Consider the following 27124-nt stretch of genomic DNA (forward strand, 5'->3'; position numbering starts at 1 on the left):
TAATGTACGATACACGAGCGGTATGTTTTCTTCCAATTCTCGGAAATTAAAAAAGCTCAACTACGTTTCGCTTTTTCAAACTTTTCCTCGAACATGAAAACTTCAACATACCGCTCTTGTAACGCATATTACTATTATTGTGCATAAAAGTGCATATTTTATTTATAAAAGCATCATACTTTAACATTTATGCAGGGAAACTGCATATTATGTATAGCAGAAGTTTCGCTAGCGCTGTTTGCGAGATTTAGTGGCAAAAAAACGAGTCACAGCTCTGAAGCAAAAAAAAAAAGGGGGGGGGGTTTGGACTTCTTTTTATAAACTGTAGGCCTACTGTAATGATGGCCGTTTTGAACTTGTCAAACTAGGCTAGTCAGTTTCCTGTGTTATTTGTAAGACGTGTGTTACAAAATATATAGGCCTACTGTAGGCCTATGTACAGTTTTGTGTTTAATATCACTGTTTCTTTGTTTCGTACTGCTCCTATTACACCGGCATAATTTGTTTTCGTAAATGATCGGTTATCCGAAAAATCAATTATCCGAACACCTCCGTCCCCAGTTGTTTCGGATAATAGATGCTCTACTGTATGTTTATTTGTCTTTCCCTCATTTTTAAAAGTGTGTAACCTCGTAAACACGACTAATTTATGTTTATGAATTTTGAACGTAACGATGACGCCCTCATAGGGAGCCTCTCAAGTTAGCAATTGGTATTCCTTTACTGCAGTCTTTAGTAGATTTCGATAGAACAATATCCAGTTTAACATCAGTCCCAGGAAATGTAGGAGATAAAGTGAACGAGAAAACAGCAAATATTCTTTAAAGAAATTCAAGATATTCTCGAAGGAAAAACACCCCAAAAACCAACAAAATTTTCTATAGAACAGCTCACAGCTTTTGTGCAAACCCCTCTTACTTCTTGTGACGTAGAATGAAGTTTTTCGCGCAACAAAGCTATGCTGACAGAAACAGGCGAAGAATGACAACAGAAAACATACGTCACTGCTTAACTTAGTTGTGAACTGTAACAGCATAAATGGAGCATTCAGCAATGAGGCAAGCATTTCAAAATCCATAGACTAAACGTAAGTTACCTATACCTTATTATTCTGTTAAAATAATCTCAGACTGATAATGCATATTTATCTATTTTTACGGCATAAATGCATACATATTCTTCACGTTTTTAGGTCATGAACTTCCTTTCCCTGGTGATGAGTAAACACACTGTAAAACAGGTTTTCTGAGAGTACTTCGATTTTTATTGACATCGTTATTGAACTTAGTCTATTTTTGCTTCTGCACTGAGAGTACATTTCATTTTAAGACACAGCCGTGGCTACATCGACTTCTCGTTTCTCACCAAGAAGACCAGAGTTCCATTCTAAAAGTTTTTTTTTGTTATAGTAATTTGTAGACTAGTATAAGAGAGTAGAATTGTATTTTATACGTGAATAGAAAGTTTAGAGCCCGAGGCGAAGCCGAGGGTGGTAATTTCCATGAATGTATAAAATTTGTTTAGGCTATCCTCATGTGCTATACATTATTTTATCCATTACTGGCATCTAAATTCTATTTTAAATTGTACGCCTTTTCTTTCTAATGTATTGTTTGTGAAGAAGCTAGCTATAAATGAATGAAAGTATGAATTTTATTGTTGCTAATGTGTTGGTTGTCATGGGGAAAAAAAATGCAATTCACTGCTGTGAATTAAAAACTTCCAATTCATTGCTGTGAATAAAGTCGTTTACTACGTTTTCATGGAGTATTCAGATCATTTTTTTTTTATTTTATTGGGTTATTTTACGACGCTGTATCAACATCTAGGTTATTTAGCGTCTGAATGAAATGAAGGTGATAATGCCGGTGAAATGGGTCCAGGGTCCAGCACCGAAAGTTACCCAGCATTTGCTCGTGTTGGGTTGAGGGAAAACCCCGGAAAAAACCTCAACCATGTAACTTGCCCCGACCGGGATTCGAACCCGGGCCACCTGGTTTCACGGCCAGACGCGCTGACCGTTACTCCACAGGTGTGGACTTCAGATCGATCTGAATACACTTACCGTTTTGAAATCTTCATGAAAACGGGGATTCAATTCGCTCTGAGTCTCAAGGTCGATACACCTAAAAAGTGGGATCGGATTGTATTCAGTTAGAATTGAGTTCCATGAAAACGGGTATCGTATTCAATTCGATCTCAATACGCTAAGCTCGTGATCGATCGTCATTTGTTTGATGTATCAGCTGTTTTACCGACAGCGAGGGAAATATGTATGTTGAAAAAGAGAGTTGTAAAACATAATATTTCCTGTTTTCCTAAAAGTCAATATTACCATTATTCATTAACAGCCAGAATATTAAGTTTTCATGCGCCACATTTGGAAAACGCAACATTGTTTATAGCTAATGCCTACTGAGTGACCAACATGCTAATATGTCGATGACATGTTAACCAACATAACTACTTTCGAAACTTCAAGCTTCCATACTCAGATCGTTTTCAATACGTATCGAAAATTGGATTAAAACGGGATCATATTCAGTACGGATCGTATTCAGATCGAAATGAATACTCTATGAAAACGTGGTAATTGTTTAGGTTGCTAAGGACAATGAAGTAAGACCAGTTTAATTAGCAGTTATGATTAAAGTTTATTTATACACGCTTTAACATCTGTGGTCATATCGCGTGTTAGGATCTGTTTCTGTCATGTGTTGTAGGGCTACTTGGCTTGTGTTCATGTAAGCCTAACTGACTTTTAGATTTTGGTTAATGTTTATGATATTGGTGATTGGGACGTGGTTAATCAATATTCCAATCCAGCGCCTTTGTGACGGAGGGGAAACCGTGAAAAACCTCAAGTCATGTTGGCCGGCCACGGGGTTTGAACCCGGGACCTCCCAAATGCGAGTCTCAAACGCTACCGTCTGAACCAGCTCGCTCGGTTAAGGCTGGTTGACAATAAACCGGGAACGGAAACGAGAACGGAAATAGTGTTAAATACATTTATTTTAACAATATTTACGTTCTCGTTTTCGTTCCCGGTTTATTGTCTACCAGCCTTTATTGAACATCTTATGATGGATAATAAAAACGGCTGTATGGCAGGTTTTCTCAGAGCACTTCAGTTATCAGTACCTTTATTACTCATCAGAGTTGCTTATCTATAATTTTTCTACCTCTCAGTTAAATGTAATTTAATTCCGTTTATCGTTGAATTACCTGACGGTTTCTCTCTGAAAACCAGTGTTGAAACTTATACGGTAAAGTTCACCGCTGTGCAGTAACGGTTAGCATGCCTGAGCGTGGAACTAGCGGGTCCGGGTTCAAATCCTGGTTGGGACAAGTTATCTGGTTGAGGTTTTTTCTAGAATTTTCCCCCCAACCCATTAAGGGACACTAGGACTGAGTTTTTGTCCAAAATATTAAAAATGTTTTTCTTTTGTTTTTCTAAAAAAATTGTCACCTTATACATTTGTTAAAATTCTGTCCTATATTTAGCCCCCGCACTCTGTTTTTAAAGACCTGGCGACAATTTTTTAAATTCTACGAGCAGGTCTTTTAAATCTACCACGCCCACTAAAAATTATGTTTTCTCAAAACTAAGTTTTTGGTCAATAAAAAGGTCGCCAGCGGTTCTGATTTACATGAAAAACTTCGCAAGAATACTCAGCATCTTATTTCAGTATCTAGGCTACATAAAGTAGTGCACGGAATCAGCTCTTCATTGAAAACTTTTCATGATATTAATTTTTAACTTTTAAAAATTAAAGAAAATTATGAAGCAAAATTTATGATCTATACGAAAATTTTTATCTCGTTAAGGAATGCTCAAATTTAAACATTCATGTGCAGTTTTTTTAGTCACGAGATATAAGTCCTTCACACAAAATTTTAAAATTCAATAACAATTCTGAAGCCACCAGAGATGTTTTGAATTTACGCTCAATTTAATAGCATTAGAATGAGTAAAAATTAATATCTAAGAAACTAATGCATTGAATAATAAACATACAATTTAAATATATATATATATATATATATATATATATATATATATATATATATATATATATATAACACAGTTGTATGAACACTTTACAAATGATGATAATTAAGATTGGTAAAATTCAGACATGTTTCGGAGGGTGCCCCTCCATCTTCAGTGACATTACCACGACGCGGTCGAACACCTGTACCAGCGTCGTGGTAATGTCACTGAAGATGGAGGGGCACCCTCCGAAACATGTCTGAATTTTACCAATCTTAATTATCATCATTTGTAAAGTGTTCATATAACTGTGTTATATATATAAATTGTATGTTTATTATCTAACCCATGAACACTGTTTAATTCACCTTACATGTGTGAGTTAAATAATGCATTGAACTTGATGAAATTTGGCACTGTTACTTAAATGTACAGGACAACAAGCCCATCGAATTTGAAAGCAATTGATCAAGAACTTTAGAAGTTTCAAAACTCAGTTCCAGTTCCTTTAAAAGAGCAAATGCTGGGTAGGCCTAACTTTCAGCGCCGGACCCTGGACTCAGCTGGCATTATCATCTTCATCTCATTCAGACGCTAGATAACCATAGCAGTTGATAAGGTGTCTTAAAATAACCAATACAAATTGCCTATATTTGTATACTTATACTCGTATTATACATATACACATTACTTATTGTATGTACACGAATAATGGTGAATGATTGCTCCAAAGTCTTTTTAATAGGCCTATATAGTTCAACAAATTTCTAAATTCTCTATAGCAGCAAGTTTTCTGGAACAGTTTACTCTAAATAATGATGAGATCTAGGCCTATTGTTTATTGTGACGATGATATTTTATTCATCGTTTGAATATGAAGTTCGGTTCTATGCAGCACAGCAATGTCTTTCATTCCTCGTACTTCACAATGCACTCCTCTTCAGCAAGCCCGGATTATGAATTGTGGGAACTCCGCTTTCTATACGCCTCTGTGGCGCCGTGTTTAGACAGCAGTATTATCTTCTACCGGCACATAATTATTATTATTGCAGACTCATATCTGAATTATTATTTTCTTTACGATTGCAATAGAAGTTACATAACTGCTCCTCTGGCGTCTGAATCTGACGTCTAGATTTTAAAATTCACAATGCTCTGAGCATGTATTAAGATCGGGTGGGATAAGAGGTTGGTTACGAAAGAGAAGTCTGCAAGAAGAGGCCTGAGGTTAGTTGTTTGCAATGTCGGACTTGCATTCGCCTGAAGATCTTTAATGAAACAAATAAAATTCACACATAATAGGCCTACACAAATAATTTAACTGGTGTGTGTGTATATAGACTATGTTTTTACTTATCCCTGGTTTTAATTTAAACAGTGTCCAGCAGACTGATTTTTGTAATTATTGTTTAATAGTGTCTAAGTAGGTCCTGTGTCAGTGGCGGCTCGTGAACTTGTGGATTGGGGGAGCTGCAGTAGATTTCGGTACATACAAATTTCACTTCTTGATATCATTACTAATAAATATAGCACAAAAATAAATACACTAGATATCGAAAAATCGAAACTTCCTGATTTAGTTGGGAGATGTCTGTGGCATCATTTGCTATAATCGCTAAAAAAAAAAAACTGATACCATCGATTTCGGTCTGAATTTCAAATCGGCAGACACTCAACATGCAATCTACCAGTTCATCCTGAATTGTTTTAGAATTACCTTTAAACAGTGGCATATTCCAAATGATTTGTGAGAGACTCGTTTAGATTACTCACGAAATACACCAGAGTTCTTCGAATCGTTTTTTCATCATGTCCCCTAAGGGGAAGTTCATATTGGCCACAAAATTTGATACAATCAGTATTTTTTAAAATAATTTCACGATTTTTTCTCATTTCTTGATTATGTTTGAGAATGTTTGTTCTGTTCATTTCACTTAGTTGTGCAGCAATATTAGTTTTTCCTATCATAGCCAATGAAACAACATCTTTCAGGTGAGACTGCGAAGTTTAGTTTTTTTTTTTTTTTAATTTTTAGGGGCAAATGTCCTAAATCTATCACACCACTCCTAGTCTATGCAGTATCATCACCGAAGAGGAGGCAAGGAAAACAAAATACAGATTTTTTTTTGTTCACATCCACGTAACCACAAATGCTTAGCGTAAATTTCATTGTTATACTTCCTTACATATAGTCTATGCACTATTTCGGCTGGATGAAGCTTGAGTAAGATTTAAGTCGGGTAACGGACGACCCTGTAATTTCACTTCATTACATCAATCTTCTCCGCGAGGGAAAGTTGAGAAAAATAAAATTAATATTCTGTAATTCACACACTCTCAGACTTGCAGATTTGCACTGGTTAAGTTACGGTACTAAGACGTCACACCAAAGCAACACTCAGATGTACTGATGGTCAACAATGTTCTAAAACTGGAAAAGAAGTCTCTTTCGTATTTTACATGCTATATATCAAAAGGATTCTACTCGTGCAATCATTTTGAGTTAAGGCAAATCCTAAGGGTTCTACTGGAGACTGGATATATACGTAACAATAAGGCAAATAAGAATATTAATTTCGTTATATTAACTCGATAAGATTCTACAACAGTAAGTATGTGAAGAGAAAATAAAAATGTCATTAAGTTGCAAGGGAATAGGGAATCCATTTGACGTAGCATTACAATAGCGACGTGGGAGTGGAGGAAAGGGCCTGGCTCTGCAAGCCACTGCAGCGAAATATGGGTTTTAACAGCGGCAGTTTCCCTCTGCTTCCCTTCACCTCTCTACCCCCTGACAAAGCAAGACACACTCTCTATGAGCTGCCCACCCTGCAGATCCCAGGACGACTTTGAATGCAGTGTCAATTGCAATACAGTCGACGCGCAAAAAGATTATGCATAAGATAATAGTACATATTCCCGGCCAGATGAAGTATAAAGCAATTTACCAATAAAAGCTGTAACAATTCTTCTACAAATTAAAACAAATATTATTATTATTTTCCTGTCAAAGCAGGAAGTGCTGCAGCTCCGCAGCTCTTATGGACGAGCCGCCCCTGTCCTGTGTACAATGTTGGCATATAGGCCAGGCTGGACTTGAAAAAATCACTTGTCTGCTCGTCTGTGACGAGTGAAAAATTTTACTTAAGTACATTATTACGAAGAGAAGTGTAAAGGTTCAAATGGTACAAAACAAGTGGGTTTACTCATAAATTAACAATTTTAGCGTTTTATGGACGACTATAATGATAATATAGGTCTAATGGGATAGTTATTTCGTTCCTGTGAAACACTTTTCGTTCCCTATACAGGTATTACTTTTCTTTTTCACTTCCGGTAGCTAATTATGAACAAGCGAGTTTGTTCTTTCGCTGATTTAGTTTCGATTCTTGCCATTGACTGGAATCTTACTTGTTGTGGACAAGAATTACTTCTTATTTCTTGAAGGAACTGAATATATTTATTGAATATCCTGTGAATTTAATCTTGAAACAAGTTAGCTCAGAAAGTAGAGTGAATGGATACGGATTGTAAGATCGCGGCTTCGATCCCAGATGACGACTGGTGAACTTTCTCTTCGCATTACTTTCGAAACGGATGTGAGACCCACCCAGTTTCCATTAAATTTGAATTCCACGGATTCTTTACTTGGGAGTGAAGCAGTATACAATGCGACTCGCTATGCCTCATCTTATGTCGAGGTTAAAAGGCCGTAGTCTGTCTTTATAGCCTGTTATGTACTCACCATGGAAAACCTTTCACCTTTGATTTAACATAGTTACGAAACCGTTTTCATGGCATATTTAATTTATATAACATTTTTTTAAAGGATTGAGTTTTTTCGTCCGTTCGTCTGCTCTCTCTTTTTAACTTAAGTCTTATGAACCCAATCTGAACATTCACAAGCAGGGAGACTCCTTGGCCAAGTGACCAGAATGACGGAGAACTAAGATTAAAACAATAGAGGGAAAACACAAAACGTTAGTGATAACTGTACGACTTATTTTTTGTGGATGTAGGCCAGGCATATCAGTTGATGCCCACAGGAGCAAGCGCGCGCTTTAGAGCCCAGGAGAGCCTGAGCGCTTTACAGCGGAAAGGAAAGAGACAGACGAAAGAGGTGATATATGCCGCTTGGTCGAGCTATATTCAGGGATGGCCAGCACTGATTCAATAAATAAAGGGAAGATAACTTATTAAAACTGTATCCATGTTAATTTTTAGATTTGCCTGAGAAGTATAAGTGCATTTATAAGAATGTAAGTTTTAATTTTAATGCTCATTTTTCACAAGTTTGATTTTTTTATTCAAAAGAAATATTTTCTCAACTTTTCGTATAGAAAAGCGAAATTTTCAGGTATAGGCCTATTTATTTAGTAGCCTTACAGAATGTTTTCGTAAATCTAATATACCGTATATACGTATTACTGAAGATAGTGTATTGAAAATTTTGAAAATATTCGCGTGGAAATTGTTTGTAAGGAAATGAATTAACAAAGGAACTACTGTTACATCACAAGCAAAAGATACGTGCCCATGTGTTGTAAAAATGTCAGCTCTATAGCTTCAGCAGATTTCAAGAAAATAATTTAATATTCTGATGATAGGAAGTTGCTCACAAATATCACCTTAAAAGCATAATGCGATAAGAGTTTTGTTATGTAATATTAATTACACTTAAAACAGATACAGTACCTAGGTAACTTTGCTTTGTACAGTAATATTGTTTTGATAAGTTTATTGATTACTTTTGTAAGGCTAAAGATACCATCAATATAAATTCCAACTTATCATGTCATACTCAATCTCTTTCTTTGGAATATCACTTTCTTTATGAATGATGTGTTTCATCCACTTAATACAGTATAATATTATACTACTATGGAATTTAAGTGAATATTCCTTCTTAACTCCCTATTATGTTATTAAGATTTAAAACACAAGTGCAATATTAAGAAATCAGTGTTAGTACATTTGTTTTACAGACAATATAGATACTATCAAACAGAAAGAAGCCATATAAAAATAACGACATAAAATTTCACGTTCCGTTTGAAGTTTGTGCACCACTGTTTTCTTAATCCAACAGGTTGCTTATTCATATACACAACCCTTCCTCTTTCCATACTTAACGCTTGCTGCCCGCGTACGACGTCAAGGTCAGAAAAATGCGCTTGCTTTGACATCACTGTTGTAGGCTATACTTATGTTTTACACTTTTTGCGAAGTTGAATTTACTACATTGCAAATTATATTCCCGTTTATAATTAGTTTTATTTAACTAGTATTCAAAATATGTAATTATTATTATTACTATTATTATTATTATTATTATTATTGTTGTTGTTGATTAGCTTTCCAAGGTAGGTCTACAGAAGCTCTTCAGTGCTGAATTCACAATAAACTGTCATCGTACTGTATATTCTCGTCTCTTTTTTTCAATAAAAAATGTTAATATTATCATTTATTTTTATAAGTTATAAAAATGAACTGACCAGCTCTGTGGTGTAGGGGTCGGCATGCTGGTCTCTTACGCAGAGGGCCCGGGTTCGATTCCCGGTTGGATTGAATTTCCTGGTTGAGGTTTTTCAGGGTTTTTCCTCAACCATAAGACAAATGCCAGGAAATTCGGGCCACAGTATCCCTGAATATCACCGGCCTCATTCATCACCAAAATCATATTCATAACAAATCAGTAATACATAAGTCGCCATCTAGTTCACAACAATAGAACCAGTCTCAACAATAGTACACAGGCCCTCGGATTTCGACCAAAATATTAACATGTGATATGACCAAAAATGTTAAAGCCAGTATAATTAACAGGGAGGGGGGATGAACTCATTTTGACTTAAAAAAATAGTGTAATTTGACTAAATAAGCTTGAGGAAACCCTCACAACTTATTTTGTCAACTCTGGTGTTTAAAATCCGAAACTACACAGCGTTAACTGCACTGGAACGATCAGCATTTGAACTATAAATAACGTTGTTATCCTGTAACCTCATTTTGAATGCCTTGGTAGACATTTCAGCATAACTTTAAAGCATTATGTCTTCAAGGTTTTTGAAATTAACATAACACGCTGGCAGGTGGTTATCTTTGTGTGTTCGGGGTGTTAATTCCACAACAGTGACACCTTAAGAGATCACGGTAATCCATCATTTTCTAAGAAGTATAATTTAATACCGCATATATATTTTTTTTTCGTTTTGAGTATTCGTTTCTCGTAAAATTCTTTACGTTCGAAGGTTACCAAATATGGTTTCACAGGCCTATTTATCTCGAAGAAAAATTTGAATGTAAATAATTTATAATGATGACCTCTTCGCTTCTCTGGAGACCCAAAATTTCTATTTTTTTTTTTTTTGCTCCTTTAGAGATCTCTATGATATTACGAGATAGCCTGCAGAGACTTTGGCTTAACATGTTTTTTTTTTAACGACGTTGCGCATTACGTAGTGTCGATGGAATTGGTGATTGAGAGATGGTACGTGGTGAGATGAGTGCGAGTTTTCGTCATGGGGTCACCTAACTTTCGTCTAACAGTTGGATAAATCTCAGAAAAACCTAACCAAGTAATCAGCATAATTCGGATTGGAATTTCCGCTTGATCCCATCTTGGGAGCAGGAGTAAAACTCACTGACTGAAGTAAGTGAAGTGACGAACAGGCCATCTGTAATTTTGTCCGAGTCAGGCTTATCTTATACGCCGTAAATGTGTATCTAGTTTTGCTTTCTTCAGGAAAATCTTGTTCATGTTTTAAAATTAATTATTCTGAACGTAAAGATTATTATTATTATTATTATTATTATTATTATTATTATTATTATTATTATTTTTTTTTTATTATTATTTTTTGGACCTGTTATAGTAACAATTAATATTAGAGGAGAAAAATTCGCTCCGGCGCCGGGGATCGAACCCGGGTTCTTGGTTCTACGTACCAAGCGCTCTCTCATTGAGCTACGCCGAAGTTCAATCCACAGCACCGGATCAATATGTTGTCAACATACATGCCCAACTTGGCGTGAGGCCACAAAGGGAAAAACACTGGAGGAGAGGGGTTCGATCTGGTGCTGTGGATTGAACTTCGGCGTAGCTCAATGGTGAGAGCGCTTGGTACGTAGAACCAAGGACCCGGGTTCGATCCCCGGCGCCGGAGCGAATTTTTCTCCTCTAATATTAATCCTTCTTAACGTATTTTATACATCGAGGACCACATCTCGTGGAAGAATAAACTTAAATTTCAATAGAACACATGTTGTGATTATAGTTTTGGTATCAGCTTGGAAAATAGCTAAATCATGTGAATGATTTTTTAAAATATATTTGTTAAACGAGCTTCAGCAGATAAATTGATTGTCAGCGGACTGAAAGATTCAGATTAGATCTCGCGTTATGAAAATAATATTTTCACTTTCATTTTATCGAAGAAAGGGCTTTTATTACCCTATTAAAAATTACTAAAATGTATTAGATATTATTGTGTAGAGTTTTCAGACAGAAGACTCAGATTCAAAGCTTGGTGTGTCAAAATGGAATTGGAAATGCTTTTCTCATTCGTTTTCAATCGACTAATTCATCATCATCATCATCATCATCACATAGGAGAAACAATTTTATTTAACTTAAATGTGTTTTCACTATTTTAGTAATAATGGCAATGGACCTATTTATGAAGCAAGAACTTATAATTTGAACGCTCCGAATTTAAACGCAGGAGAGTCTTTGAGTGAAGTTGGTGGTTTTCTCAGCCAGCACTGTAATATAGGCCTAGGCCTACCTATCCTCAGCCACACAGTAGGGACTTATCTGACACGCGTCTTGAACGGAAAGAAGATTATAGAAAATATAGAAAAACATGAAGGTCTGAATAATCGATAATCTGTATAGTACCCAAATATTATTCGAATATGAAACTACTAAACCAAGCAAGTTTATGTTGAATATATTTATGTCAACGAGTCTAGACATAATTTTGATCTGAAAAGTCACAAAGATGAACATTGACTCTTAAACGTGGACATGATAAACAGGAGCATAGGCTATGATAGTTACACATAGCATTTGTTCTTAAATATAACTTTTGAACCTTAACCTTTTTATTATTCATATAGGCACAAGAATTTCTATACAGAAAATTGTTTATATTTCTTTCCTTATAAACTAGGAAGACTGTTTGGAAGAGATAAAATGGAGATATAGTGATAGGCCTAATGGATAAACAAAAAGATGAGATTGGTGGAAGCAACAGAAGTGCTGGAAGAAAACCTGGTCCACACCCGCTTTTTCCGGTAGAAATGTTATGAGATTTTCTATGAATCGAATCCCTATACGGAAGGTTGGGGGCAGATAAAAGTAATTTAGCATGCACTCCGTGTTATCACACTACTGTGGAAGAGCTGGGATCCATACACAACACAGGTTGATATCTCCTCTTGCGATGTCGCCCCTTGAGCTTTCTGTGAGAATGAAGTTAACGGCCTTTTGGGAAGGCTACATATATGACCTTCACGATTGTAAATGCAGCTACTCCATCATAATAAAAAATGTAAAGATTCTGGAATAATTGTTTCTAAAAGCATCATCAGTAAGGTGATTATCGATATAAAAATCAGGCCCCTGAACAAAGAAGGCGGCCGGAATAGTACATTATGGAACGAGCCGATAATGGTAGTAATTAAGGGCCGTATTCATAAACGAGACTTTGGAGGAAGACTTCCCAAAGTCGACTTTCGTAGTAAAGTTTAACAGTCTTATTCATAGACAATACTTCTGAGACTTTGACTTTGGTAAGTCGAGATTTGACGATCTTGTTCTAATGTTGGCAATCAAAATCACTGCCTTCTAAACGAATTAAATTAATAGATAGTTGAAATAGAGGAGGTATTGCCAAAATCAAAGCCATCTTTTGAGTCACAAATCAATTAAACAATTGAACATCGGTACATGTTAAGCAGTTGTTAATAGTTATTGCAGCTTTACATAAGAATAATATTATTCGAGGGTTTATTGTGAAACTAATTTAAGTAACGTATAAAAATTGACATTGTTAAGCCTTTACACCAATCGATAATAATTTGTTCTTCTAGCTGGCCACAAAAATCATAATTCAGTTCGAGCAGTCTTGTATATAACGCAATTCGTAACTGCAAAACATGATGGTATAGTTTATCTGAAATAGTATTGCCTGTTAAGAATTTTGTTGTGAATAAAACATCTATTGTAGTTACGTTAGTTTCATATTAAGCCCTCAAATTATTTCATTGTAAAATAATTTTGTTGTGAAGATATGGAAGATGAGATTCCACCAATGACAGACTATGAAAGAGACATATTATCCTGCTGACAGTTGGCAGAGTTATTCCCTGCATGTTTACAGAAACTACTTAAAAATTACCTGAAATCAATATGCAGAAAAGATTATTATGATGACCGCAAGGATTATAAATTAACTGCATTTCCAACTGTATAACCTATCGTCTATAGAATTAAATAGTAAGAATCAATATTAAGCTATTAATCTTTACCTATAGCGTAAAATCGCGATGAAATAAGTTGTATTATTTATTGGTGGAACAGATAATCCTCTTTGATTATTCATAAATGAAAGTTGAAACATGATGAGGGTATTTAATATTGTCTTTTTATCAAATCTGTACCTTGATTTGAATTTATAATCTATAATAACACGCTTAGGAACATGAGCAGCTTTAATAACTCCTAGATATCTTCAATATTCTCGGAAAATTCAACAATTTCCAAAATATCAGTCATTTTCCTGTTGTCCACGAACGAAAGTTAAAGTCAAAGCTTAGATTTTCGGCGACTTCGAAGTAAAGTCACGATTGAAGTTTACTTTCGTCAAAGTGTCGACTGTGAATAGGAAAATGGCGACTTTGTACTTTCCAAAGTCAACTTTGGTCCAAAGTCTCGTCTATGAATATGACCCTAAGACGCGAGTAGCCTATGCTTGTTTATGAAGCGAGCGCAAGCGAGTTTCATAATTTTCATACGAGCGTCTTACGACTTTTTATGCTCGACCATATTTCTAACTTGAAATTATTCATAAGTATTCATGTTATGGTTATGTAAGTGAGGAGCGGAACTGACCTGAATTGTGAGATGTGCGCAGACGCGAAAGTATTGATTTTTTCCGAAACACGAATGTCATTGACCTTGATATAGGCCTAATCTAGAGAATAACATTAACATTAGGCTTGATATAACCTGGAAATTGATTTAGAATTGAAAAACGAGATCACAAATTGAATTTATTTGAATATCATTTACAATTAACGCTAATGATTATAGTAACAGAACATAACCTTCTGCGACAGTATTTGATTTCCAGCCTCCGTGACTTTTCGCTAATTGTCTTTCGATTGCATATCCGAGAATAATCGATACTTGCGGGTTTATAATGGTACAATCAGTACAATGGTGATTTCTCATTGGCTGAACAATTGAATTATAATGAATAGGTGTATTTTAATGAGGTGCATTAAAGGGCTACTACCAGGTGTATAATTACTACATTTCGGCATGGTCTAGCATAAAAAAATTAAAAGGAGAAAAGTTCAACCCTCACTCACTCCCAGCATAATCAAGGAAGTGAGATCAAAGTTCTGAGGGAAAATCCTCCAACCCAAAGAAGAATCCTAGAAAGAAGACCCGATCTGTCGGACGCATCATCTAAATTTACAAAAGCGACACAAAGCACGTGATTTCACCGCTTATCGCGGTTCGCAAACGCAAGAAAGCTCTATGAATAGCATCTCGCAGGCGACAGATGGCAATGGGTGATGATATTAGATGAAGCACGGATTCTATCTTGATGATACCAATAAGCATCAAGTGATATTTTATGAGGAACGTGGAAAAATAGACCGCTCTAATAATTAGTCTAATAAAAAATTATTTGATTACACAATGCAAGGATACATTTTCTAGAAGGTTTATGGTGATAGCTGGTTATTGCTCCCGGGGTCAGCTGAAAATTAAGAGTGGCCAGCAGAGCTAAGATCAATGCAGTTTACTTCCAAGAGGAAGTGTTGAGACCAGTGTACGTTCAAGATTTCCTACAGGTTTATGGCAGAGCTCCTACTAAGTATACATTCTTATGGACAAGGCATCCAGTCATACTGCGAAATCATCGTTGCTGTTCTACCGCCAAATGAAAGCTGAAACTGGAATAACGATGATTCCTTTCTGTGGATTTGGTCTACTGAAGAGAGGCTTTTCTAGTAGGAGGCTTAAAACTAGTGAAGGCCTATGGAAAGCCCGTAGAGAAGTGTGGCAAGGTATTCCTCTCGCTCATCTCAGGAGGAGCTTGCTTCAGCGGAAACTACGCTGCCGGGCGATAGTACACAATCGTGGTCAGCACATAGAGCCGTTTTAGTTTTAATTTTGTAAATCATTTCCCGATCCCCCTCAGCAATTTACACAACCTCCAGGGGGATCACGATCCACACTTCGGGAACCACTCTTCTGGAGTTACGCCTGTGCCTGATTATGTAATAAATATATTTAATTTTGTGATATTTTATTTATTCCATTATTATTATTTATTTACTAAATATATATATTTATTCGTTTATTTATTTATTCATTCATTCATGTATTTATTTATTTATTTATTTATTTATTTATTTATTATCTAATTTTGAATTACACCACTTCTGCTCTAAACGGCTAATATGTAATGTTAATAAGCCGTTTTCGTTTTAATTTTGTAAATCATTTCCCGATCCCCCTCAGCAATTTACACAACCTCGAGGGGGATCACTATCCACACTTTGGGAACCACTTCTCTGGAGCTACGCCTGTGCCTGATTATGTGATGAACATCTTTAATTTTTGTGATATTTTATTTATTTCATTATTATTATTATTATTATTATTATTATTATTATTATTATTATTATTATTATTATTAAAAAAGGTAAAAGGTATCCCCGTAACATGCCATGAAGGCACTTGGGGGGCATGGAGGTAGAGCCCCATGCTTTCCATGATCTCGGCACTAGAATGAGGTGGTGTGGTCGGCACCACGCTCTGACCGCCTTTTACCCCCGGGAAAGACCCGGTACTCAATTTTATAGGAGGCTGAGTGAACCTCGGGGCCGTTCTGAAAGTTTGGAAACGAGAAAAAATCCTGTCACCACCTGTGATCGAACCCCGGACCTTCCAGTCCGTAGCCAGCTACTCTACCAACTGAGCTACACGGCCGCCCATTATTATTATTATTATTATTATTATTATTATTATTATTATTATTATTTACTTACTAAATGTATATATTTATTCGCTTATTTATTTATTGGTTAATCAGTGAAGTTGACTAACTTAGATTTCTTCTGCACATAATAGATAAAAGAATGTGTATTATCGTCCCACTCAAATGGTCAATGTTGTCGAGTCAAGGAGTTAACGTTTGTTGTACCGCAAACAAACACTCGCATATCTTTCTCGCAAGACCAGTAGGTTGTTTTGTTTATTACAAGCCATCAGATAAGCGACAAGCTTCTAAGGTAAAGATAAGACCTAATTGCTGACCTCGACCTCCACTAATCCAAATTACTCTGTATGTATAATAACAAATGGCTCGGCGAGCAAGAAACACATGAATAAAATAACAAACACGCCGGGAGCAATGTAAGTTTGAGTATTAAAGGGATGACGCCGTTAACATTCGAGTTCGACGATTACATTGACAGTTATAATTTCCGACAGTGGCTGTTAGTGAGTAAAAATAACGCATGCTACAGCTTACAGCTTTAAACTCAAACATCAAAGGCCTATTACTAAAACACATTTTATATTTTTTTAAACTACTAGATTCTGCATCCATCGGAAATGACGTCGACACAACAATTGCTGCACACTACTACATCGCTAACTTTACATCGGGAAGCGAAGCCGTCAGCAGCCATCTTTAAAGCAGGCAAAAACATGTGCAGGGTCCACATATAGGCCTACCTGTAACAAGTTATATAGACCTAGATGAGCAGTAGACCTATACACACTCAGTGTAACGTTACCCCAAAATATAGGCTACAGAATACAAATGTCATATGCCTTTTTTTGGGGGAGGTACATAAACCACTATTACGTGAGTACTACGTCCTTTCTTGACCGTTCAGCAAAGGGCAGAACAGCTAATTCACGGCCTCAGACCCTAAAGCTTTCAATACAGCCAGGTAGCGATCTAGGTAGATTTGAAATGACAGACAAAACAAATTATCCTATGATCGGTCCATAGGTCATATCAACTCGGGAAACAGTATAATCTAAAAATATCTTTAAGGGAAGCTAAGGTAATGGCCCAATGTGGAAAATATCCTATACGCTAGAAAGTTATAATAGAAAATAAATCTCTAGGAAATAATATAAGTTTGATGTAGAAGAGACATTGAAAATTAAATAAATTTCAGTAAATATGTGAAACAATCAACAGAACACTTCAAAACAATACAAGGAAGAAAACAAAACTAAAATTTTATAAAGTAATGGCTGTTGCAATTATTATGTTTGGAAGTGAGTCCTGGATAATAAAAGAAAGAAATAAAAACAAAATACAATCGGCAGAATGAGATTCCTTCGCGTAAAGTGAAGGGTTGTACAAGAAACGACCAGATAAAGAATGAAAATATACGAGAAGAGCTTAACGTATATACTAAAGATTATTATTTTTGGTCCTACAGAATATATCTGTTATGGTAACAATTAATATTAGAGGAGAAAAATTCCGGCCACCAAGTCACTCAACTGAGTGCGCTCCTTGTATAATGGCAGTTGACTTAATAAAATGTCAACATACATGTCCAACTTGGAGTCAGGCCACAAAGGGAAAAAACACTGGAGGAGGGGAGTTCGATCCGGTGCCGTGGATTGGACTTCGGCGTAGCTCAATGGTGAGAGTGCTTAGTACGTAGAACTAAGGACCCGGGTTCGATCCCCGGCGCCGGGGCGAATTTTTCTCCTCTAATATTAATTGTTAACGAATATAGTTTAAACGAAAAAATAGAACAATATAAAGAAAACTCGAGAATACATGAACGAAAAAATTCCAGCCCTAGTATCTATGTATCAACCTATAGTAGGAGGGATGTCGGGCGTCCAAGAAAAAGATGGAATTGAACATTGTGAAGAGAGAGCAGGCACTGTTGCCTAACTCCTGCCACGATGATGATCAAATTATCCTAGAAACTTGCACTAATATTGAGAATACTTTGAGCTCAGCTTGGCATTTCTCGAATTCAAAACCGTTTACTATTATGAGGAAAAGATCAAATTTTGGAATTTGAAAATACTAAATAGGCCTATATTGGAAATTTCAGGTAACTAGGATAATTCAACAATAACTTGAAAGCATAAAACAAAATCTTTAGACCACTGTGCTGCCCAAATTGTAGCACAGTGACGGATTATTAAGACGATTACGGAGGGTTAAGGCAGATAAAAAGTAAACACATCTAACCTTTAAAAAGTATAAGAAATCTCATGTCGCCACTATCTGTATTGGGAATGAATTTGAATAAGGAACAAAAAAAGTTTCCTTCCTAGGCAGGATTCGAACCACGAAAGTCTTAGTTACCAGTCTTTCGTACTCTGGAGTGAACAAAGCTCTGAAATCAGCTACAAGGGTCGGTCCGGTTTTTCTTGCCACTACTGTACATATTTCTACGAGTCTTTCTGTAATTATATATTTTGAATATCAGCCAGTTGAACGGAGTTACCTAAAAGCGTATTCAGTACCTATCCATCTGTGACTGTTGTAATAGTTTTGAGTTTCTTCCGGAAAGTACTCAGAAAGCTTTTGTTTAAAATTAGGCCTTTGTAAACATATTGTATGTTCGCAAAAACAAACTCATTATTTTGTCGTATCGTATGGTACGTAGCTAACCGCATGACCACCGAGTACAACCAAATTAAGAGGAAAACAAAATGTTGATACAAAACGCTGAGCTATCAATATCAAATTAGCCTAAAAACTCATGTAGATACATTATGAAATTAACTTAAAATTTTTGAACCCGAATTATATCATTATGTCAGTGCGCCCTAGCCTGGAATTTTATTATTATTATTATTATTATTATTATTATTATTATTATTATTATTATTATTTCTGTACTTAAATTTATCGAAAACATATACTGAGTATTTCGAATGGACTAGTTACTGAATTCAAAGAGATGTGCACACCTAAAGTTGGAGTTGTATTAACCCAATACATCTACAAATGAAAACAATGGAGGATAGGTCTATCGTTTCTAAAAAAATTGATTCACACATGTTCATAATTTTTAAAATGTTGTAGGCATTCATGTCGAGTAAACAGGCGCCAACAAGACACTGTTGGTCGCCATGGATACATGGCGTCGGGGGTATAATGTCTAGACTTGTCTAATTAATATGCAACTTCTCATCAAGATGCTCCTGGGGAAGTTCTGAAGCGAACTTCCTTTTGAACTCTTCCCATATTCATGGAAATTCCAACCTTCAAGTCAGCAAATTAGGATCTATGTATGTTACTGTGCAACATTATCCCTTTGTGTTTCTTTACAATCGTAGTCCAGTAATAGTTCAGTATTCTGGACTTTAGTATCCTAATAAAATAATAAAATAAATGCATATAAATTTCAATCATATGACAAATCTGTTTGCAAATGTTTATTTGCTATTTGAATATAGAATATATTAACGTTTTCGCCTTATTGGGCATCCTCAGATATAATAAAATGTGTAATCTGAACCTTGATCAAATTAAGCAAATAACAAATGAGCAATATATTATACATGGTGTTGGATCTTCATGAGCTATATGTATAAAACTATAAATAGGATAATTAATTTCAATATGATGCAAATTTTAAAATTAAAATTGGTTGTGCATACATATAACTCATGTTACAGTATGAATACAAATTAATCAATTAGAATTATACGAATTGTCAGTTATTCATAATTCATTTTAACATTACTGATGTCAGTAATGTTAAAATGAATCGTTTTTAATGGCCAAGGAAACTCCTTAGGACGATTTTCTGTGGAAAGATAGGAATAATAGGGTCTCATGTTGTAGATTTACAAATTTTATACGGTTTATATTTTGTTTTTCATCGCGCAAAGTTGTAATTTCTATCTCGAAGTGTGATGTGAGATGAACCACATTTTCTCTTTTCCCAAACCAATCAATTGCTTGCACTTGCGTAAGGTTAAAGGTTTGTAAAAACACTCTGTAGAAATAATTCGTACTAATATAATGTACAGTACTTCATATTTTTTTCTGCGAGAGAGACAGCCGGATAATCCACCAATCGGTTAACAGGGTGACGGATAATCGGGGTTTTACTGTAAATATAAATGCCTGTTGTTATGGGTGTTTTTCGAACGCAAGTAGCTACACTGTTTACCGTCAGCGTCCATCACGTGATTCTACGGAATCACTGATAGGTTCATTTCTCGAGCTTGTAATTCTTCCTACACCAAATCACAGTTACTACGTGAAATAGAGGGCGGTAGTTCAGTTAGTAAAGCAAGTGGCTCATAATAGAAATCCTGGTTTCAATCTGGTTGTTGGCGAGATATTTCTAGTTGTCAAAACTTCAGAACGGCTCCGCAGTTCGCTCAGCCTCATGTCTTTCCCGTGGGTAAAAGATGGCCTGACATACCGTATTATTTAGTGTAGATATCATGAAATTATACCCCCTCCATGCTCTTCATCTTCACCTCACATGTGTTAGTTCTATTTATTAATTAATGAAGATTAGTAAAGGAAGCATTCTGCCACCAGATCCGCCGTAACTCCCTTTTCAAAACTTGGTATAAATCGGTCATTTTTGGATACGCTGGGTAAACACAAACAAGCCAATTATAACACACAAATCATAGCGCTTTCTTCTTGAGTCGCGCATGATGTCATTCTTCCACATTCACTAACTGTTAATGAGAGGTATGACAGATAGGTAGGCCAATTTACACTATAAGATTGACCAGAAATACGACAATGTACTGTAGAAATAAAATAATGGTATATTTCACTAATTAGAGTAAACCGTACTTCACAGAAGCAGATACGCACTCTTGCATAGATTCAAGCCATATGACGTAACCCCTACTCCAGCCTGATCGGTAGGATCATTTGGTTTCTGCGCACTTTGAATTGTATATTGCGTGGCTATAATGAATAATTCAGCTGTTGCTAAACTAACCCTACCACTGGGTCACATATAGAGATAGATTCCTATTGTGTAACTAGATCTTCTAGCTCTTGTGTGCGTCTCTATCCCTCGTATATTCATAGAGTGGACGTATTGTATTGTATTTATTTACATTCCATATAGTTCATACGTCGCTTCATAGCTAGAATATGGAATATGTAAAAGAAATCTTAATAGTACTATAAAGTCTTAATTAAAGTCACAGTCTAGTTGAAATATATACAGAAGAGTTTTGCAATGTAGTCTACTAGTACAACACAAAGTATTTACTATGAATACTTAGTACAAGACAGAAATATTCATGAAACATTGTTGAATGTTATAAATTTATCTACAGAATAGAAAGCGTGAGAAATTAGGCACTTTTTTAATTTGGCCCTAAATAATCTTATGTCAAGAGTTCGTTTTTTTTATATCCATAGGTAGGCTACTACAAATTTTTACTGCCATGTAACGAACTCCTTTTTGATAGTACGATAGAGTATCAAAGTCATTTTTGACGCGTATTTATGCTATAAACTGTTGAATTAGTTACAATGTTTTAACGATTACATACGAGGAAGTTTATTAATTAAAAAATATACTGACCAGCCATGGGCATTATTTGCAGTCTTTTGAAAATGGTTCTACACGATTCCCTAGATTTGGCATCCACTAACAATGAAAACTATTCACAAAGTTACTTGCAACCCAAACAGTGACTGGTGAACAGTGTTAACCCAGACAGCATCCCAAACTATTACATTACAAAAGTGACCATTTCCGGAGTGGCTAACCAAGAACTGCTTGATAAGCCACCCTGCATAGTCAGGAAGCCCTTGTCCTTCACGGGATTTCGTGGCTAATTCTTAATTCTTAATTATTATAATTATTTTTTTTTGTAGTAGGAATATACTGTAACTATCTGTAGAATTTCCCCAAAATATTATTCCAAAACTCATTACCGAGTGGAAGTACGCTAAGTATTATTTTTAAGGTATTGATATTTACTATCTCTTGCATAGATCCAATAGCAAAATATGCTGATTTTAGTTTGGGGGTAATTTCTTTCATAAAAATTTTCCAGTTTAACACATTATCGATTTGAAGCCAAGAAATTTGTTGTTGTTTCTATTAGGAACCACTAATAATAATAATAATAATAATAATAATAATAATAATAATAATAATTCTTTATTTATACTGGCAGAGTTAAGGCCATAGGGCCTTCTCTTGCACTCTACCAGGTCACAAAGAATACAAGCAGTTACAATTTAACAAAAAAGTTACAGAACAGAATACTAGCATATTACAAAAAAATAATAATAATAGCATAATAAAATCGACACTAAACAACATGAAAATAATACCATAATAGAAAAAAAGAAAGTAAAATACATTGGAATATAGCAAAAGCAACTCATTTAGTACAAATGGTTAATATGGAAAACGTAAGGAAGTATATAACAAAATAGAATGTAATAAAATAATAAAAAAGAAAAAAAAAGAAAGATGTTATTGCGCTTGGAATTTGTGAGGTTGAATTTGGGAAGTGGGCTATTTAAATTGGATTATGTTGGTTTTGTTATAATTTAATACTAATTTAATAGCTGAGAACAAATTAGACTACATATTTTGAGGAGAATTGCCTCTGTTGAATATTGGAATGTGTAAACATAACACCAGTGTCACAGCGATCAGAAGCAATCAAATTTTGGACAAGTTATAGCTATGTAAATAATTTTTGGAGACCTCGCTGAAAGTAGTGGGAACATCACTCACAATCTTCAATAGCCGCGTCTGTGGCTCAAGCGCCTAGAGCACTGGTCTTCCATCCAGGCGGCCCAGGTTCGAAATCATTCCACCAACACTATCCACCTTCTCCTCATTTCATCTATCATCTGCGTTGGTTAAAATAGGCTGAAATGAATCGAAGTGCTCTGCATCGGAAACTACTGTCCGGTATCTCCTCATGTTACCATCCAAGCTCCGGACCGCAAGTTGAATGCTCTTGCTTTATTCTTGATTTACCAGAACTCTCAGTTGAAGCAGTGTCGCAAAGTAGAGGAAGTGTCATCCCACTCGATAGCTGGCCCGCTAAGCATGCACTCGTCATGACAAATGGGCCGCAATAATTGCAACTATTACGATCGTGTTGCTTTCACATGACGTGTCACTGGGCGTTCTTACAGCGGGAGTCCACAAAACTAGAGCATGGCAAAATGGACTACACGTAATTCAGAGTCTAGTGATTGTAGTTTATTTGACAACGCTTTTAACTGAAGAAGTTATTCAGCGTCGAAATTAAAGTTGAGCGAGAAATTGCCAACATTTTTGCCTGGAGCAGCCTTCTATCGGGGACAAAGTTCTTTCTATGCCTTAAATCTACGAGACGCGATACACAGCTTTATTTTCCTCCCGGAGAAAGTCATTCTATAACTCTTATCACTAGAGCTAGGATTTATAAGTAGTAAGAGTTAAGAATGACGCCGAGTATAGATGAGTCGATGTGATGCCGGTAAGAAGGTTTTGAGCCTGGTTGACAAGACTCGAAATGCAAGGAAAGTCACAAGGACTAGACAATGCAGCTTTTAAACCCCCCGCTGTTTTGTAAGTGGTGGTTAAGAGGATTAAAGACCCTTAACGCTAACTAATTTAAGTACTGAATGACAAGAATGGCAAATATAAGGAGTCGAGGCATGGCTTGCATGTTTAAAAACTATACCACCTAAAAATATTAGTTTTTACTACATACGAATCGTAGCTCTACATCACCTTTTAAAATCCATAACCTTCGCCCGGATTTCAAACCGCGAACCTCGGATCCAAAGACTAGCACAGTAACCGCTAGACCACCGAAAGACATGACACTGAAGTGCAACGCATGTTTTATTTTATTTAGTTATTCAACAACGCTGAATCAACAACTTGATTATTTAGCGTCGATGAGATTGGTAATAGCGGGATGGTATTTGACGAGATGAGGCCGAAGATTCCCCATAGATTTCCTGACATTCGCCTAACGGTTGGGGAAAACCTCGGAAAAAACCCAACCAGGTAATCAGTCCAAACGGGAATCGAACCCACGCCCGAACGCAACTCCGAATTTGCAGGCAAGCGCCTCAGCCGACTGAGCTACGCCTATGGCCATAACGCATGTTGAACAGAACCAAAACTCATCATCATCATCATCAATAGCTATCAGGGTTTAGGCAATTTGGCCTGTTCCGTTTCAGGTGAAAAGCTGGTCTCTCCATCGCTTCTTCGGGCGTCCACGATCTCGGTATCCAAGGGATCTGTAATTTAATAATCTCCTGGGTAGTCTATCATCGCTTGTTATTAGTTCACCTAGAAATAGGCTACGTATACAGTACGTTCACTTCTGAATTATTTTGTACATGTATTAGAGTTATGTCTAAGTTAAATATGTTTTTCTAATAGTTCTTGAACTCGGAGCTGTTTATGCAGAAGCCGTGAAAGAAAGACATAGCCTATTAGCCGCTGGCGTAGCTCTGGCGGTTAAGCATTTCGCTGCTAATCCTGAGTAGGGCTCGATGTGAGTTCAGTTCCCTTTTGGGCAGCGCTTACTAGCCTACCTAGTTGGTTTCTTCAGAGATTTTCCCAGCTGCAGGCGACTGTCAGGTAATACCATGGCCATAATCATCTCGCTGTCATCAATTCTATCGATGCTAAATAACCTATCTAGTAGTTGATACAGATCGTTAAATAATCGACAAAATAAATTAATAACAGGGTATTTAAGTAAATCCCAATCATTTCGTAAAATGTCTGTATTCGAATTAAAATAATTAATTACATTATGTACTTACTTTCTTTAACACTGTACTGTAGTATATTTTATTTGATATTATTGTATATACATAATTCATATACTTCATAGTTCCGTAATTAATGTGAGAAAAACCTCAGGCACATTAAATCAGAAATGGAACTAGACTAGGGCTGGGCGCCAAGAGCGATTTCTACTCTCTCACGGGGAGCCATATGACTTCTCTTCAATCATTTTCTTCTCCGCCGAATACCGCGCAGCGTTGATGTCGTGACGGATGAATATTAAGCGTCTCCGTTTAGAGTTTGGATTCGCTCTCGGTGCCCAGCCCTGAACTAGACGAACTGCTGGAAAACCACTCGCCACGGAGTTCATCTACACTTCTGTTTTCACGGTACAACGCGTGACGTCAGAGTAAACCTTACATTTGAAAACGTTACAATTGAAGGGTTCAGAGCCATAGTGGGCCAAGCGCCATTTATTAAAAACGGAGAAAGCAAGAGTTAAAGTTTAGTGAATACCATAGTTTAATGAAGATTGACATATCATTTAGTTTTAATGTGTATACTTTATATTGCTTGCTACATGTTTCCATTGAATTACGGTAATAATTTCATTTTAACCCTTGTTTTCTACGGTTTTAGTAAATGGCGCTTGGCCCACTATGGTTCTGAACCCTTCAATTGTTCTCTGTTGTACCTCGAATGTAAGTTACACGTTTCATGCCGAAAAATAAAAAATAAATACCTGATCTCGGTTGTTGAAAATAGTAATACCCTTTTATATGCGTGAAATAATAATAATTAGACATATTATTAATTAATTAATATATTTATAGGCCTATTAATGTGCTGTACAAGGGTTAGGGCTACTATAATAGACAAATTCAACAATGTTAGGTACAGTGATAATAATAATAATAATAATAATAAAAATAATACTAAAAATAATACTATGGTAAATGTTTTACAATTAGGTCTATGCAAATTTTACATTTACAACTGTCCGAAGACAGGTCTGAACCTCATAAGTGACACCATAAGGCATCACTCATGAGCAGACTGCGGCCTAGGGTCACCGATTCGCGAGACTGAAGTTTGGAACGCATGGAGAATACATGACGTCATGACCCATGGGGTGGGTTGGCACTGTGAGAGTACAGTTGGTTTCGTAAGAAATTACATACATTACCGTCTTCCTAATTATGCTTGGCGTGGGTCTTTGCTCACCACACGTACTTGAGATCGTGTGAGTAAACAAGTACATTTTATTATTTTCATTTATTTATTTGAATATTTATACATGCATATTTGTGTTAGTGTTAATTTTGCTGTTTTATAATTCAGACTACTGAGGAACATGTTGAAAATTAAGAGCACAAAGCGTTCCCTTCAGAACGAACTTATAGAGTAGTTCGGAAAGGAATATTGTCTTATTAAAGGAAACAAAAACACTGGATTTTGCAAATTGTTAAAAAAGTGTAAGGACAGATATAACTCGATTCTTTCAAAAGCAATGTAATAGCAAAAGGTACATGGAAAATGTTTACTTGCACAGTCAAAACTGGACTGGAACATCAAAATCAGATATAAAACATGAAAAGAATTTCATCGAGATTTATGTATAATGTTGGTACATCAAATGTACCTTGTAATTCAGTGCATTGAATTATGAAGAAATGTATTTTATGTAAGTAGTCTATATTTTTTTTCTTTTCTGCTCACATACAAATTAGTATTTTATATTGTTAAAACTTGTACAATATAATGTAAATTGAAACATGTAATGTTAGGCAATTATTTTTTGTACTAGAAATGCACTGTATGTATTATATTAGTGAACGTGAACATTTATTTTGTGTCCTACTGTGACTGAATGTTTACATGTTGAGGCAAGGAGTAACTGCACTTTCAACCTCCCATTTCCCTCGATCTACACAACACAGTAGTGGTCAGTGCGTTCGTAACTTAATGCGTTTCGGTACCCTGGGCCGCAGTCTGCTCATGAGGCAACTAAGCCAGGAGATAATGGGGCAGGGTGTCCAGTTCCTTTCCCCTTCCATTGCACATATCGCTGACAAATAACATATTACACTAATCAGACTTCATATGTATACAAACAATTTGTTC

This window comes from Periplaneta americana, chromosome 4 (assembly GCF_040183065.1).
Source record: "Periplaneta americana isolate PAMFEO1 chromosome 4, P.americana_PAMFEO1_priV1, whole genome shotgun sequence".
NCBI classification, from domain to species: Eukaryota; Metazoa; Arthropoda; class Insecta; order Blattodea; family Blattidae; genus Periplaneta; species Periplaneta americana.